Source organism: Stegostoma tigrinum, chromosome 13, assembly GCF_030684315.1.
Source record: "Stegostoma tigrinum isolate sSteTig4 chromosome 13, sSteTig4.hap1, whole genome shotgun sequence".
NCBI classification, from domain to species: domain Eukaryota; kingdom Metazoa; phylum Chordata; class Chondrichthyes; order Orectolobiformes; family Stegostomatidae; genus Stegostoma; species Stegostoma tigrinum.
The window spans coordinates 39,417,622-39,435,420 of NC_081366.1; the positions used below are offsets into that span (position 1 = coordinate 39,417,622).

The 17,799-nt window shown below is 39.8% G+C and overlaps 1 protein-coding gene across 3 annotated transcripts in view; it reads left to right on the forward strand.

Annotated features, from left to right (window-relative positions):
• LOC125458307 (pro-neuregulin-2, membrane-bound isoform) overlaps window positions 1–17,799 on the forward strand; it is a 641,394-nt gene that overhangs the window by 357,301 nt on the left and 266,294 nt on the right. The window lies entirely within an intron of this gene.

The following is a 17,799-nucleotide window of genomic DNA, read 5'->3' on the forward strand; positions in this document are numbered from 1 at the left end:
GATGTAACAGTATTACAATTAAGGTAACTACAAAGACATGAGGGAGGAGCTGGCCAGGATTGATTGGAAGAGGAGCCTTGTAAGGAAGACTGTAGAGTAGCAATGGCAGGAGTTTCTGGGGGTAATTCAGGAGACATAGCAGAATTTCATCCTAAGGAAGAAGAAACATATTAAGGGAGAATGAGGCAACAGTGGCTGACAAAGGAAGTCAGGGACAGCATAAAAGCAAAAGAGAAAGCATGCAATGTGGTGAAGATTAGTGGGAAACCAGATGATTGGGAACCCTCTAAAAACAAGCAGATGATGACTGAAAAGGCAATAAAAGAGAAGGCGATGACAATTGAGGCTAAGCTAGCTAGTAATATAAAAGAAGATTGCAAGAGTTTTTTTAGATATCTAAAAGGTAAGGAGAAACAAGAGTGAACATTGGACCACTGGACAAATGAGGCTGAAGAAATAGTAATGAGGAACAAAGAAATGGTGGAGGAAGTAAATAGGTATTTTGCATCAGTTTTCACAGTGGAAGACAACAACAGCATATCAGGACCTCAAGAGGGCCAGAGGGTCAGAGGGGCAGAGGTGATCCCAGTAGCCATCACTAAACGGAAAGTCCTGGAGAAGTTGAAAGATCTGAAGGTGGATAATTGCCTGCACTGGATGGACTACGTCCTAAGTTCTGAAGGTGATAGTTGAGAAGATTGTAGAGGCATTGGGGGTAGTGATCTTTCAGGAATCACTGGAGCCATGGAGATTTATAGAGTACTGGAAAATGACTAATGTAACACCCTTGTTTAAGAATGGAGGGAGGTAAAATTCAGGGAACTGTAGGTAAGTTCGTCTGACTTTGGCTAATGGTAGGATTTTAGAGGCCAATGCTGACGATGAGATTGCAGAGTACTTGGAGGTCTGGCCTGAAAAATCTGTTAGAATCCTTTAAGGAGGTAATGAGCAAGTTAGACGAAGGAGGGCCAGTGACAGGATCATATTTGGATTTCTAGAAGGCCATTGATGAGATGGCATATAGGAGGCTGCTCAATAAGATAAGAGCCCACAGTGATAGGTGTAAGGTCCTGGCATGAATCAGGGCTTGGCTGACTTACAGAAGGCAGACAGTAGAGATAAAGGGGTCCTTTTCAGAGTAGCAGCAGATGACTGGTGGAGTTCCACAGGGGTCTGTGTTGGACCACGACTATTCATGTTATGCATTAATAACCTGGTTGAAGGAACTGAGGGCATTGTTGTGAAGTTTGCATATTACTTGAAGATAGGGGGAGAGGAAGGTAGTGTTGGGAACAGACAAGGACAGTGGGCAAAGAAGTGACAGATGGAATTCATTGTGGGAAAGCATGAGGTTATACACTTTGGTAGGATGAAAAGAGGCATAGACTCCTATCTAAATGGGGAAAGGCTTTGGAATTTGATACACAAAGGCACTTGGGAGTCCTAGTTCAGGATTCTCTTAAGTTTAATATTGCAGGTTCAGTGGCAGTTAGGAAGTCAAGTCCAATGTCAGCATTCATTCAAGAGGGCTAGAATACAAAATCAGAGAAGTATTACTGAGACTGCATTAGGCTCTGGTCAGACTGCATCTGGAATATCATGAGCAGTTTCAGGCCCCATATCTCAGGAATGATGTATTGGCGTTGTAGGAGGCCCAGAGAAGGTTTACAAAACTGGTACAGGATTGAAAAGCTTGTCAAGTGAGGAATGATTAAGATTGTGTCTCTGCTCAATGGAATTTAGAAAGATTAGCTGGGAATCTTATTAAAGCTTACAGAATACTGACAGGCCTGGATAAAGCGAACATGGAGAAGATGTTTCACTTGTGGGAGAAACTAGGATCCAAATCTATTGCCACAGAGTGAAGAAATGACCCATTAGAACTGAGATGAGCAAGAATTTCTTCCGCAAGAGGATGGTTAATCTGTGGAACTCATTGCTGGAGAGAGCTGTGAAGGCCAAGGCATTGAGTGTATTTGAGACAGAGATACATAGGTTCTTAATTGGTAAGGGGATCCAGGGTTAGGGGAGAAGGCAGAAGAATGGGGTTGAGAAACATATCAGCCATGACAGGCAGAATGGCCAATTCTGCTCCTGTATCTTGTTTTTATGGTCTAAAGCAATGCCACAATGTTTAAAGACAATTCTAAGTGAATAACTGAATTTTCCTAATTAACTAGAATTCATTGTACTTTTTTTGAGACTACATATGATTTGATCATTAATTCAAGGTCTAATGTATGAAAAATAGAATAAAGTAATTTGAAACATACCTTATAGCCTGCTTTAACCATTATCAACATCTATACACGATTGTTTCATTCTCAGCAAAAGAATTAGCAATGCATATGTTGTAAGTTTCTTTCCTAGTTCTGCTGTATTATGAACAGTATCTAGGAAGTGTTAGTAATCCACATAATATCTGTCCCTGAATTCTTCAGTAAATTGTCTTGTCTGCAATTTCAAGAAATTAAGGTTCAATTTACCAAGTTTCATTTTGTTGCTTAATTTGCACTTAAATAGTGCAAAAAATCGTTCCAGGAAACAGCAAGAACTACAGACGCTGGAGTCAGAGTCAATACAGTATGGAGCTGGAGGGATGCAACAGGCCAGGCAGCATCAGAGGAGCAGGAAAGTTGATGTTTCGGCTCGGGACCCTTCTTCAGAAATTTTTTTCTGAAGGGTCCTGACACGAAACATCAACTTTCCTACACCTCTGATGCTGGCTGGCTTGCTGTGTTCCTCCAGCTCCATACTGTGTTATCAAATAATAGTACCCTATGGCCAATTGAGATATATTTTGACAGAGCGTTGCAGTTACAGAACACAGTTCTATAACCTGATGCAATTTTTCATTTATCGTCTCTTTATCAGAAAACTCTGTTATGCCTGGGTACCAATCATCAAAAACCAACTTGAGCTGACAGTGTATCTGTTCAAAGGAAAGTTTAGGGATTTGCTAAGTCCCTGAGTTTATCATTCATTATGTTTTAACTGCATTCAGGAACAAAGTCTACTTATTTGTGAAAACATGCACTAGAATTTCATGTGTGCACATGTATATGTATGTGTGTAAGATATGTAAAACCTATACAATTGGAAATAAAGATATATTGTGCTTCATTGTGCAATAGTAAATTTATTCCAGAGATATTGCAACAAACTAAACTGATGTCAAATGGTTTTTTTGGTGGCCCATCTAATATAAAAAAATTGTCACATTTATAAAATTGTAGTCTTGAAGACTTGTTCGGGAAAAATTGTGGAATAAAGTCTCCTGCATAATTAAGACTTGTGACAGTGAACTATGTAAACTGTCAATAAATTCCTCCAAATTTCTCTTGTGCATTGAGGTTCAAGACATGGCTATAATTTAACTGAGCATGTAGCAGGCAGTAAAAATGCATTGATTAGTTAAATTGTTTGTGTGAACGTCTTGCTTTAGACAAAACATTTCTGGAAAACTGGTGTGCTTATCCATTAGGGAATAGCTTGAGCAAGAATTAACCAGTACTTGCAGTATTTCGCAATGTCAAGAGTATAGAACAAGAAAGAGCTATGTAAACACAATTCAGAATTCTGGTGTAGTATTCCTTGGAGAAATTGTCTTCCAAACCCTGAAACATTGCCTGGAGGATGCAGTAGCTTTTGCATTTGACACTAAGTATTTACGTGGCAAACATCCTCATCATTATCTTCTGTTTATATTCTCATTGACAATGATCCTTCTCAAAAGTAACATTGCCCTTTGTGGTCTATGAGATGGTGTTAATATTACAATGCCTCGTGAATTTTGACTAGCTGCTTGTTGTTACAAGACAGAGCGTCGTCAGAGATGAGCTTTAAATGATTTGGCACCGGATAATTTGCCAAGTAAAACAACTGAATTGCAGCAAATTTCTAGGCTTGAATTGCTGATCTTCTCTGCAGTCTAGAATAATATCATAGAGCTGTTTGATGTACTATGGATTGTTTAAATAAATGTAGTGACCATCAAACAATTTTCAGATACTAATGTGTTGCTAATTTTATAAAATAATGAATTTATTTTGTCACTGTAATAATCAGGTCAAATTGCTGACAATGTCTATTAAACAGGTAAATTAGGTTTGGTTTTTCTCTTTCTTCTCTAGGTAAGTGTTATGCAGTTCAGTTTTCGATCGTGTCTTCAGCTTGTTTAAGAAATGTGTAGTCAGCAAAATCACCATGAAGTTGGATATAGCAGATTCTTAACAGTCTCATATGCATATAAATTACCTGTTACTGACTTCTTTCCAGCTGTTAACTTCACAAACTGCAATCCTTACTGAAGATATGTTATATCTATTTTGACATCAATGTACTATTGGGACTTTGGAATGGGAGGGCTAAGAAATTAATGTCCACTTTAAAGTACCTCAGTCATCAGGAGAGAATATAAAAGCTGGCAGTTTAGAGAAATAGAGACTTCTGCATGTTCTGTTTGAAATTTTAGCAATTTGACAGGAATAGATTGTCTTTCTGTTGTTTTCCAAATAAATAGATTTTGGAAGACTAGAAGTTGTAGCCAGATCCAGTTTGAACATCAGGAGGTAGTTACTTCTCCAGAAAACAGCAGAGGTGTATGTTACTCATATCATGGAAATTAATCAGGCAAAAATTAGGCCTGTGCCTGAATGGGACGAAGATTGTGTTGTTCAAAAGGCAGGTTAAACGAGGAATGGTGGGCAAGCATGGTCTCCTGGACTAGCTTTGATCACCATATGACAGTGTGAGGCTGATTCATGGACAGTTATTTCCCAGGTTTTTTTTTAACCCCAAAACAGGTCTGGGCTTTATCACCTTTTCTCCCTGCCTTTTCTGGGACATTATATGGTTTTGGCAGGGTGTAAATCCAATGTAAGATATCACAATTATGGAGGACAAGCTGCATGGACCAGATGGTCTTTTCCAGTTTGTCATTGCCTTTATGACGATATACTTAAAGCAAAATATTCTGCCAGGTATCAAAAGTTACTTTAAGGGCAAGATATTGGAATCAGGATAGTCCTTAATTCACATTTTTAAAATCAAAAATAAAACATGATATATCCCTACTCTGCTGCTGCTGGATTACATTGGCCAATGCTTATTCATTTATTTCCTCAGGGCGAAATACTCATAGTTACTGCTTTCTTTGTAAGATATCTTTATATTTGCAAAATGTTTTATAAGTTCTATAATTCAAGATTACTGCTCTAAAACTATGATACAATATCAATCGCTTTATTTACATAATACTAACTGTTAGTTAGGTATACCAAAATGCTTACATTTAAATATGATTCAATAAAAGCTGTCTTGGTGTAAATAAATCTTCGAAGTAAATGTACCAACAGCTCTGAGTACAAGAAGAGGGAAATAATGGACAGACATTCACTGAATTAAATTTAAATTTATTTCCCACATTGAATAAGTAATAGGATAGACATTACAGTTGAAATGATCAATGGAGAAACACATCAGCATGAATTTCTTCTATCTGCTATTTAATGAAGTATTAAAATTCTTTAAATGGATAATGACACTGTTAAAATGATAGAGAGAACTGTCAGATTTCATTGACAGGAATAACTTTGGGCTGAACTTTACAGAACACCATGGTGTCTGCCCCTCACCCCTGCAAACAACAAGGAAGAGTCCAACTTCAGTGGATTGGTCAGAAGTGTAATGCTGGGAGTAGCTCTAGTTGCTTTAAATGAGTGTCCACTCTTTTCTTAGAGGCCCCATCATATCTGCCTCTAACAGCTCTATAGCCCCAGCAGCATGGAAGAACCCATTGCTGGGTCTATACACTGATCCTAAATGCTGAGGAGTCTGGCTTCACTAGGCTTGGAGTCACTGGAAGGCAGCTGAGTGGAAATAAAGCTACATTCAAACAACTAAAGAGGAAGATAAAAAGGAAAACAGGATTTGGAAGGGAGGTGCTTCTGAAAGACCAAAGGGTACCCCCAAAAGAAGACACACCCAACCTCTTATTCACCAGCAACATAGCTTAAGCTGCCTGGTTTACTGCATAATATGGGCTTTACCCTATGGGTAAATTAGTGGTGGAAGCAGGATGAGTCCCTGTGCCCAAAGTATCAGCCAGTGTTTTGCATTACTAGTCCAGTGACAATCTCACTAAACCACTACTCCTTTCCCACTTTGACTGCAGTAATCCACTTCAGTACTGCAGTGCGGAGGACACTGACATCTTTGTAATGATAGGGAATGGCCGAACCCCTCTGATAATTAAACTAAAGCACAAGCCCCAAGAGAAGGGTATTCCCCTCTAATAATTATCCCCAAAGACCCTGAGAAGCTCGTCTTTCACCTCGTAATCTATTAAAAGAGTGGTTAAAAGGAAAATAATCCTTGATCTCCACTTTACTAATAATAAGAAACAATTTATTTAACCCAATAATGAACAAAATAACAAAATTGCTAACAAACCAACAATTCCCTCCTAGACTACCAACTAGTCTAAATTCTATTGGAATGCTGTATAAGTAAAAACAATATAAATTCAATTAATAAAAAGCAATAAGTTATAACTTAAACTCTCCACGTTTGCACAGACTGTCTTCATTCTGCTGTTGGGGATGTTTTATCTCTACAATTTCTTCAGTGAGGGTTTTGAGCTAAAATACTCTGATATCTTTCATTAATTAGATGGGCTTTCTCTGAGAGCTGAATGGTGCTAACTCTAGCAGGTGGCACTCTCCGATTCTCCAAATGCCCTTGTCTTATATACCCATTATGACATCATCAAAATTCATGTAATATGGTTGGTTTCAAGTTGTCAACACCATCAGATTTAAATTAAATTGGCTTTCTATCTCTAGGTGCTTTGTTTAAATTAATCTGTCAAATTCAAACTAGTCTCAACACAAAGCAAGTCTGCTGTTTTGCCTGCCACTGGTAAGTCATTTTTGATACTTTCACTTTTTGAGGCTCTCTGTATGGGCAAATTCTTGCCTTGCTGCCTGATTTGGAACTTATAGGATCACTATATTTCTGTCTTGCCTTGCCTTTTAGCACAGGTACAAAACCAGGTAACTTGTTATGGCTATCAGCAAAGATCAGTCAAACAGTTAGCCATATTGCTGTGCAACTTTAAACTATGTCGGTATCAACCTGCAGATGTGGCAACTGCTTACACGGTAAACAGATCGCTCTGTGCTTCACCTAAACAGCCTTGTCTGACAGCCTAAGTGAAACAGTCCTCAGTTGTGTTAAGGGGGACTGTCGTCAGGCAGGTGGTCCCAGTACAGTAACTCCAGGCATCACCCAACGTCAGATCAGGAATTCAGGATGGTCAGTCTGTGCATGAGCCGGTCAGAGTCAGGGGACCCATTTCATTCCACTTGGAGGGTGGGTCACAAAAAGTCCAATGGGTGCAATGCAACCAGTTTGGGGATTAATGGTAAATTTTGTCGAGGAGTTACACAGATATCAGGCAAGGGAATTGGTCACTTATGATTCGGAACTGTCTTTCAGAGTTGGCCACAGCCATCCTGGGGCTCTTTTCATTGAAAATCAGGGGTTATCATGGGTCATTACTGTGGGTGTGGATGTTGGGGAAGCAGCATTCTAAAATGCAGAGGGAACAATAATTGTGACATGGGACAAGTTAGCATATAAGGCTAAGAGACAATTGAAGCCTTTTTTTTCATTGACATGGATGAGGACATTGCTGGCGAAGTCAGTATATACAGCCCATCCCTAATTGCCCAGAGGGCAGTTGAGAGTCATTGCTGTGACTCAGGAGTCACATGTAGACCAGACCAGGTAAGCATGGGAGTTTCCTTCCCTCAAGGACATTTGTGAACCACGGGGGTTTTTTTCCCCTGACAATCTGCAATGGATTCACAGTCATCACTATATTCTTAATTCCAGATATTTATTGAACTCAAATTCCACCATCTGCTGTGGCGGGATTCAAACCCAGGTCTCCAGAACATTACCTGGGTCTCTGGATTAACGGTCCAACGATAATACCACTAGGCCATTGCCACTCCAGGAAACTGCACGATAGGACATCATTGACAGTCACCATACCTTGGCTTCAATGTGGAGACAGAACGTAACTACGTTTGGCATGACTAAACTGTATGCCTGGAGGCCAGAGATAAAATGGTGAAATGAGGAGCTAACTAAAAGAGCTGGGTGGGAATGTGGGGAAAATTAACTCCAATAGGATTGACCGGGAGGGCATGCAGAAGGGAAAAGGATTGGAGACTCACCCTTGATTGAAAATCACTCTGTGAAGCGTAACCTGTGTTGTCTCCTCTCCTTATCCAAAACATAAGTGTACTATCAAAACAACAAAAATGGATGCCATCACACCCAAAAAGGGCTTTGTAGTATTTTTTCACGGAAAGGGACAAGATTCGACTTGTGTTCAATGTAAGGCCCTGCAAGGGGCAATAACATGATACAGGCACTCATTCAGTTAAACTTTTATGTCATTAAGTAATGCTGTATAGGGACCTCATACTTTTACGCACAGTCTTGACTAAAGGTTCTGCCCACAAGCAATCTTGACCAGCACATTTACATTACATAATCATTCTGATTCTGGATGTGAATTACAAGAAATGTCAAGTGATTCACCTTCATATCAAAAACTGCAATCATCTTCTAAGGTTTAATATCTTGTGCTCACTTCACAACTTGGACTGTGAAACCTCTGCACCATTATCTTATATATAATGTTACCTTTCTTCAGGGTTGGGATTTGTAGGAGAATTTCTCATTATTGCTACTACTGTGTGTGTTCCAATGGTTGGAGCCGCATACATCTGAATCAGGTTAACAACGTGAGGTCATTCTCCTTGTTGGGAACCTCTATGTACCAATATTTTGGAGACATTTCATTGTTATTTGTGTGTGCTACAGTTGCTGAATGATCACATTACTGAGGAGTTGCTTTCTTCTTGATATTGTCTACATAGGCTAGATAAGCTCTTTGGAACCATCCCCAGTGATTCCAGACACAGTTGTTGTGGCCATCTCAGTGGCACAATCTCCTAAAGTGGAGTTTCCAGCTATGGGTGCCCTCACGATGATGAAGATACAGGAGAGCCATAGTAGCTTGTCTTTTATGGAATGCTGCATAGGTGAAAGATGGGCGGTAGCACTATATTCTGTTCAGAGGCGGTAATCAAAGTGCCATGTCATTATGTTCCATCTGCAATGTGGCTTTTTTCCATTGAGACCAATGAGGGCTATAAGACATCTCCCTGACATCAGGTTCCCATGCAAGGTCATTGTGGTTCAGTTCTATCTGGGAAGATTATGTAATGGATGATGATGATCAGTGAGAGGTGCAGCATTGTACTGTGTAGGAAAAGGGCATAATCAGAAGGAACAGCACCTTCAGGATCTGAAAGTAGAGCAGCATTGGTCAAAGCAACCCAGGGATGACTTCTTTGAGTATTATTTTCATTGAGATTTGATTTTCTGCATTTTTGATTGTGGATTAAAATGTTTAAAAAAACTGTTTTACAGCGAACGACTGAGGAAGCAATAGCCTTTTTAAAAATCAGGTTACTGAAACTCAGTGTATGCCATGTTTACACTGTTGCTTTGCAAGCAGTGGGAAGAAAGTGTATATAGATAGCACAACAAGAGGCAAGTGTTTGAAGTGAGAAATGACCAGCACCATGTAGCTGATTGGTCACAATTATTCAAAACAATCATCGAAGTCAAAGGTTATCAGCCTGATAACAACTGTCTAATTTTTTGCTAGGTACTTGAACAGCTTGTGGGTGTGAATGATATGGTAAGAAGCTGTCATATCTCTGAAAGGGAAACTAGTGTCCCACTCCCTCTCCAGTGAAAATACTGAAACAAAAGAAAGCTAGTTATTTTCTCCCACCAGTTGATGTAAACCACTGATTTTAACTAATAATTCAGACATTTTATAATTTGTAAACTTGTTGCACTATGCCTTCTGTGAAGAACTGAAAGCATCCAAACAAAAAGCTCAGAAAACTAAAGTACTTGGGAAACAAAAGCAACACTCCATTGAATCCTGATGACTGGATCCATTGAACTGTTTCCTTAGTAGTTTATTTTCACTCTATCCACAACGCAGAACATGTCTGTCTTTTTGTCTTTGTACGTGTGTGTGTGTGTGTGTGTATGTGTGTGTGTGTGTGTGTGTGTGTGTGTGTGTGTGTCTGTGTGTGTGTGTGTGTGTGTGTGTGTGTGTGTGTGTGTGTGTACATGTGCGTGTAGGGGAGCATTAAAAGGTGGTTAGATTTTTAACTAGTAGAGTTATGCCACTAGTTCATAGCTGTTTATCTGTGGTTAGAATGGATTAATTTATAATAAATAGTAGTTCTTGTTTGGTAAAGAAACCTGGTCCATGGTTACTGTTAACAGAAAGGTAAGTCTAACAGAAAGGTAAATTAGAAATTTTGCATAATTTGGTAAAGGTTTTTAACTACTGTGATGATAACGGAAATAGAGAGACTTGAAATCCAAGTGAGGTGTAACATTTGTAAACCTCGTTCAATGGAATTGTGTTGCATGAAGTCACGTTTCATTGGGTGTAAATGTTTTGAGGCTGCTGAGTATGAATCTCCTGTGTAGTCCCAACAGAAAGTGCAGCTTAAGGTTTTGATCTTTTTATGTTTTACCTGTTGTTTAATAAAAATTAATTTAATGTGAAAAGCTCCCTCATTCAATCACAAGAAAATTTCATCGGTGCTACAAAATGGATAGCAATTGTTCAGACAGGACTGTGCATTGTACATTGTGTGGTGCTAATGATGGTGAGCCTCTGTACTTCCCTTCTTGCAGCTACAGCTAAAATGACATTTGCTGAAGCAGCTGATGATGAAAAGTGAACAAAAATTTACAAATGGGATGATGGTTTTATAGTTTCACACATGCCACCAGCGTGCCATCATAAGGTTTTCTTTTGTCTGTTCCTCTTACCAGCCTGAGGTGAAGTCCAGAGTCCACAGCTGTGGTGGAGGGAGCCTGCCCTGCAGTGGGATCTGTTGGCTTTGGAGTTTTGGATGGACTATCCTGGGAATATTTATGGCAAGATGGCCAAGCACCGATCCTTGTGGCGATTTGGAAACATACCTCTGTTACCATCACTGGGGCAATTTCCCATCCATTGCAATTGTGAATGGCAGTATCTAGCTTGCAGCAATTACTATGGTGCATTGCTGGGCTTTAAACATAGCGCTGGTGGATTGAATCCCAGCAGCAGTTAATACTGCTGGGAGAGGTGCCATAGGGGCACAGTGTGTTGATATGGAGGCAAGCAGTGGAGAAATGTGAATGAAAATCCTTGAAATTGACACAGTGAAATTCTGGTGAAATTCAGGCCAATGAGTTCAATTTCATCCGCTGTCTTTGGAAGGGGTGGGAGGCAGGAAGGCGAGTAAAATGACAGACGAAGTTGTGAGATGGTAGCCCCACATCTTTGAGCACCTATATGTAAGGCAGGAACATCAGTGGCATAGCTCCCACTGTGTAGCCAGTTGTGCTCATTCAGTGCTCAAATTAAGGACGACCTCTCACCCTAGCTGACATTTTATTAGTACCAAAACACACATTTGGGGGGAAACGCCAAGTGTATCCTTCCAGCTTCTTAGCCAGTTCCTATTTAGGAGAGGGTTAGGTCATATTCTGCAGTGACTGCTGCCATGACTACAGCCATTGAAAAAGACAAGACCCCGCCCCACCCCCCCCAATCTCCTACCACCTTCCTGATCAGTAGGGTCTGCCAGTTCAGCCCTGCCACTGACTCAGCATGGCAGCATCTATCGTTCCTTCCCTGAGCCTCAACTGTGTCTCCTGTGACTGTGGCGCCGTTGAGGGGCCTGTGGTCTTACGATTAGGGCAAGGCCAACAGCCCAGATTGTAGTCGATTAATGGGCTGCTGCTGGCAAAATCAAGGATCCTGCAGTCCACCTGCATGGGCTTTGGTCTTGTGTTCTGTTCTGACAGTGGAGCTACTCACCTTCGCATTAAATTCAGCCCAAATTATTCAAGGTTTTAACAGTGAAAATGAGGAATCTTGCATTTACTACACTTTCTGTTGCGAACCTGCTGTCTTGGGAGAGGCCTACAGTTCAACTATCAGTTATTTTCCACATGGTTCAGATGACTTCATTGCTGATTTATCGGACTGTAAAAGCTCTGCCCTTTGTGCTTGACATCACATTTAGTCTTTTTCTAAAGGTCCTGGGGCATTTACTGTCCTCATCCTATTCACACCATGTAATTTAGAGTTGATTAAAAATTAGTGCCATGTTAAGTTTTAAAAATAAATTTAAAATTATGACAAATCTCTTTCTTTGTCTTTTCCTTTTAAAGTAGGCAATCTATAGTGATGGCATCATGTGAGAGGTGGAGGTGAACGGGACAATTTACTGACTCTGAATGAATGGGGAACTGAATTAACTGAATTAATCAGTTGCAAAAATGTTTATCCCATGGAGTTTGATGTAATTTTGCTACTTGGTGTGTTAGTTGAGCTCTGGGACACCAGCAAGTTCAGTAAATTGTTTAAAATATGTTCCTCAAGCAAACAAAAACATCAGCAAAAATCAATGTCAAAAGACTGCCAAAGAAAAATGGATCTTCTTAACTTTTACAAGAAATGAATGAAGGTGTAATAGCTTCGCTGTAATTTATATGGCTATTGGAAACAATAATGCCATAAAGCAAGTATTACAAAATTTTATGAGCTTTAAAATGGGCTAATTATCAATAATTATCAAGGAATAAATAGTGTTGGTAGATGGCATGAATCATAGAATCATAGAATCTCTAAGAGGAAAGATAGAATTTATGTTTAATACCTCTCAAAAGCTGTTCACAGCCCTCAGGCTGTCCAATATGAGGGATGGTACAGGCAACAAAATACAGTGATAGTCTTGTCAGGATATTCTGATACCTAGAGTTTCCTACTATGCATTTTACATGAGAATGGAATGGAATGGATGGGATGGGGAATACCTATTCCCCTCAAACTCTCATTTAATTGTCCCACATTTTATCTGTGACTGCTCTAGATAAAAATCATGTTCTACTTTGAAGTGAAAATCTAGAAATCCCAGGCCACGGAAAGGTAGAGACTCAAGCCATGAGGAGCTGATCCCTTTTTTTTCCCTGATCTTTAGACCTGATATCAAGAAAATCAGTGTCATCAATGGACAAAGGTAACAGTCAGAAATGTATGTGAAAGTCAAACAGAGCTCTTTATAACAAAGAAGTGTAAGTAAACAGAAAGATAAAGAAAAAATCAAATGTTGTAGTTTTACTATCAGAGACATACCAAGCAAGCAAGCAGCAATTTTGATCTTCACAATCTCAGGATATTGACAAAAAATTTTCCAATATTAGATTAGACAGCATATTGTCAAAAGTCTTTGTTTTTCATAATTTAATCACTTAAAATAATTAATTAAATTTGTGGTCAATACAACAATTAAAACTATAGCCTTAGTATATTTTATGATTTCAATCCTTTCCGTCAGACTGCGTTAGCTGATTTTTATGTCCTGACCAGACTGATCAGGAAGCTATATGCATGCCTTGTTCTTATTCCCAATGTGTTTGAATATGTTTTTTTTCCCTGAGAACAATCTGTTCACTGTCTGCATGGCTGAAATTAAAGCTAAAAATGCTTTTAAATTCTCTTTGGTGCGTGCAATTACTTCTGAACACATGATTTAAGTTTTTTTAAAAATTTGAAACCAATGATACGTCTTGAGAATCATTAAAGTGGGTAAACAGGCAATTGTTTGGTATTCATCTTGTCTTTCATTTGAAAATATCATAAGTATTTAATAAGCCTAATGCACTAAAATAGTTAATTTGATGAGCTCCAACCTAATTTTTTTTAAAGCCAGTTACTATAGATTCATGTTGTATACATTAATTTTAGATTCAATAGTAGATCTGTTTATGATGTTAAATAGAAACTATCCCAGATTCACATATCAAAATTGGTTCATGAATATCAAGCTTCTCAAGACTTAATTTGCATTTCCAAATTGTAAAATGTACAGGACTGGACCTTACAGGGATCTGAGCATCATGAGCTGTAACAAGATTTTGGCTGCATCAGATGACAATTCCATCAAGGTTCATCTTGATGTCAGGAGCAATTTGCTCCATCTTTCGTGTTTTTGACAAGTGGCGAGGCAGATTCTTTTTCTAGGTGGCAGCAAGTTGCCAAATTAAGGGGATTATTGCTTCTCAAATGCATGTTGATGGCCCAACTTGCCTCATTAATATCCAGCTTTCTATCTTGCCACACTATCCAAACAAACAAGACGTTGAGAAGACGCAGTAAGGAAACCAAAATGGGTAGTTGGCAAATTCAGCTGACTGTTCACTTTCTGAATAAACCATCACATTGCCTACAACAAAACTGCAATCTAGGACAAGCACCCATTGGACATTGGCATCTGGCATCTGCCAATTCTACATGACCATCAGGGCTCCTCTTTAATCCACTAAGGCTGCGCACTTGTAGCTAGCATTGAAAGGCTATTACAGGAAAACATTGCCATTCACAGACAGGTGTCTAGGTCACCATAAGATCATGTGACATTGGGATAGGAGTAGGCCACTCAGCCCACTGAATCAGCTCCACTGTTCAATAAAGTCATGGCTGACTCCACTTTCCTGCAGTTTCCCCATGCCGTGGGATTCCCTTAATGATTAAAAATGTCTGTTGCAGTCTTAAGTATGCTTAATGAGGCAGCCTCAACAACCCTCTGTGGTAAAGAATTCTGCAGCCCCATTAACCTCTGAGAGAAGAAGTTCCTCCCAAGCCCGACCTTAAATGTGCAACCCCTAACCCCAAGATTATGTCATGAAACCAGGGTACATCTCAGAGCTGCTTGCCTTCTTGTTTCCTTACAGTTTACTCCCTTAGTGCCTATCTACACCCTCACTGCTTCCCTGTATTACCTTGCTGTTTCAATTAGTGCTGTAACCCATCAGACAACTTGCTTTGCCGGTCACCAGTCATCAGTCAATGGTTTGGGTGGGATGCACATCTTGCAATACAAAAGCGTACTGTGTTTGTCTCACACCTTCACCATGTGCTGGTAACTTACGCAGCAAAGACGTACAGCAATCAAGCCTCAAAAACTTTGGGGAGTAGTTCTCACCAAAGCCCATGGAGGCACCCACCAGTCATAGTTAAACAAGGACAACCTCTGATATCAGGTCATGGGTTGGCCATGGTCAGGCTTCTGGTTGGGTGTTTTCAGTCAAGGAATCCAGTCCTTTGCACTCAAGGAAGTGGGTCATGGTCAGTCCTGCCACTCCATAAGTGCCAGTCTGGAGGGAGGTACGGCTAATGAGGCTGGGGAACAGAACAGCCAGCAGGCAAACTAAGGCATGCAGGGTTAGTCATGTTGGAAGTTGATGGAGGGTGAGAAAAAGTGAAGGAAGATGTTGCCATTAATAGTGAGGGTGGCAGAGCAGGAATCATGTGGGAGGTGGATGCAGTAGCAGAGATAGAGTGTGTCTGAAGTAGCAGAGAGAAAAGATGTAGCACTTACCCCGGCACAGCAGAGAAAACCATTGTCTATCTTTTGACACTCCACCACTTTCACTTTCATCTGCACCATCTTCCCTCACATGTTCTCACCCACCCTTGACTTTCCAAACGATTAACCCTGCATGCCCTGGTTTATTTGCTGGCTGTTCATCTGCAACCTGGAGATGGCATTGAGCTGGATGATGACTTGGGGCAGGCTGGCAATGTCTAGTGGTGTGGCCTCCTGTATTGGTCCTTTGGGATAAAGACTCCTTTCCTTTTCATAATCTTGTCCAACAGGATCCCCAGGCTCCTGTCAGAGAACCACAGTGTCATCTCCCCCTTCTCTGCCATATTCATATTTTGTCTATCAACAAGTAGGGCAGCTTCAGAATGCCAGTGCATCGTGGTCTTTTAAAGGCAAGGAATCTGGTCCTTTGGTGGGTATCCACCAAGTGGTGAGTTGTTCCCAAACTGTGTGCTAAGAAAGGGCCAGAATCAGATGTGACAGATGCCATAGGGAATGGGTAGATAATAATGAGGCAAGTTTGGGCAGACATGGCAATAGACATTGCCTCGTGTCCAAAAACCTTCCAAAGAACTCGATGCAACTCCAACTCTGCTAAACCAAATGTAAGATTAAGCTTCCAAATTTCTTTTCAATATAAAATTCTGTAGTGATCATTTAAAATGTTAAATGTATACTGTTAGTTTGCATCATAATATTGCCCAAATACTAGGAAATTCTGTTTTTAAAATGTCTGATGAAAAAGCTTTTACAAACAACTTCAAATTCAGTTACAGATTGTCTTTAAGAGCCACTGAATAAACTCTAGTTTTCATTATTGACACTTAATGTTTTACAGTTGCAGACTTTTTGATTCTCCTTTTAAGGTATTACAACAGTTACTGCCAGATAAAAATGTCCTTGTGAAAGTAAAAGCCTCTTTCTGTTAAGTTATTTCAAATCAGAGGTCAAAGTATCTGCATTTTTAACTGTCATATGGGTCACATTTGAGTCTTAAACAAGAGATGGTTCGGTACTATGGCAGGGTTGGAAACCCAGTTGGAGGGATTTAAACATATTGAATTTTGGAGATAACAACACATTCCAGGACTTTGGAAATGAGGTTGGAAATTGGATACAGCTTGGCGACAGTGGGGTCAAGAGTTGTATTTTTGGGGAGAGGGCTAATATTTGCAGCTTTAAAGGCAGAAATAATGCCAAAAGAGAGACTGTTCACAACACCATTCGAAAGTTCACAACAAAATTTCTACCTCAAAACATTTGCTATGACTGAGCCTCTGGCCTCATTTATGGCAATGTGGAGACATTCAGCAAAATGGAATCAATCTAGCAGTTGTAAGCCTTTTGGAGGTGTTGTGTGTCTTTCAGATGGGATGTTAAGTCAATGCCATGTCTACACTCTCAGTTGGAATAAAAGACTATTTTAAAATATATGGGGGAATTGTCCTCAGGGCCTGACCAATATATATCCTTCAACCAACATCACTGGAGCAAATTACCTGATTGCTATTTGTGGAGCCATGCTGTATAGAAATTAGCTACCAGGTTTTCAACATTGTAATGGTGCCTACATTTCAAAAATACTTCATTCATTCTAGTGTGGCTTTGGATGACTGCAGTTGGAAAAAGAGTGGGGGAATGGGCAGACTGGCCTACTTCTATTCTGTAACCAATTAATAATTTCATATAAGACTACTTAGCATTTTCTCTTCAGTTCCCAAGAGTTAAGATTACAAACACGTTTCCATTGCATGCTTGTGTTCATGGTAAGCTGTAAATTTGGATCAGTAACCATCTCAAATCTAGATATTTTAAACAGCAAGAGCAAGAGTTTATTAAGAACTTACCACATTGTATGGTCTGGGTTTTTTTTTCTCTCAGTTTTCTCCCGTCCTTTCTTGCAAGCACCATAACCTCAGCAAATTACCGCACAATATTTTGAAAGAATGTTGCTAAGAAAACCACTAAGCACCTTCATATAGGCTCTTTGAAAACTTAAACCTAACAAAAACATACCACAGGAAAAGGCATGCCACTTAATGCCAAGTACCAACTACAATGATAAGTAGGGATTAGTGCTTATGTGATGCAGTACAGGGTTAGCCTGGGGATAGAATTGTTCTATCGTGTTGTTTATTATGGGAGTTACCAAGTGGGCAGGTATCAATGTGTGTTACTGTTCCATCTGACACCGTCTGTAATTTTATCTTTATTTTATGCAACAGCATTCCATTACATA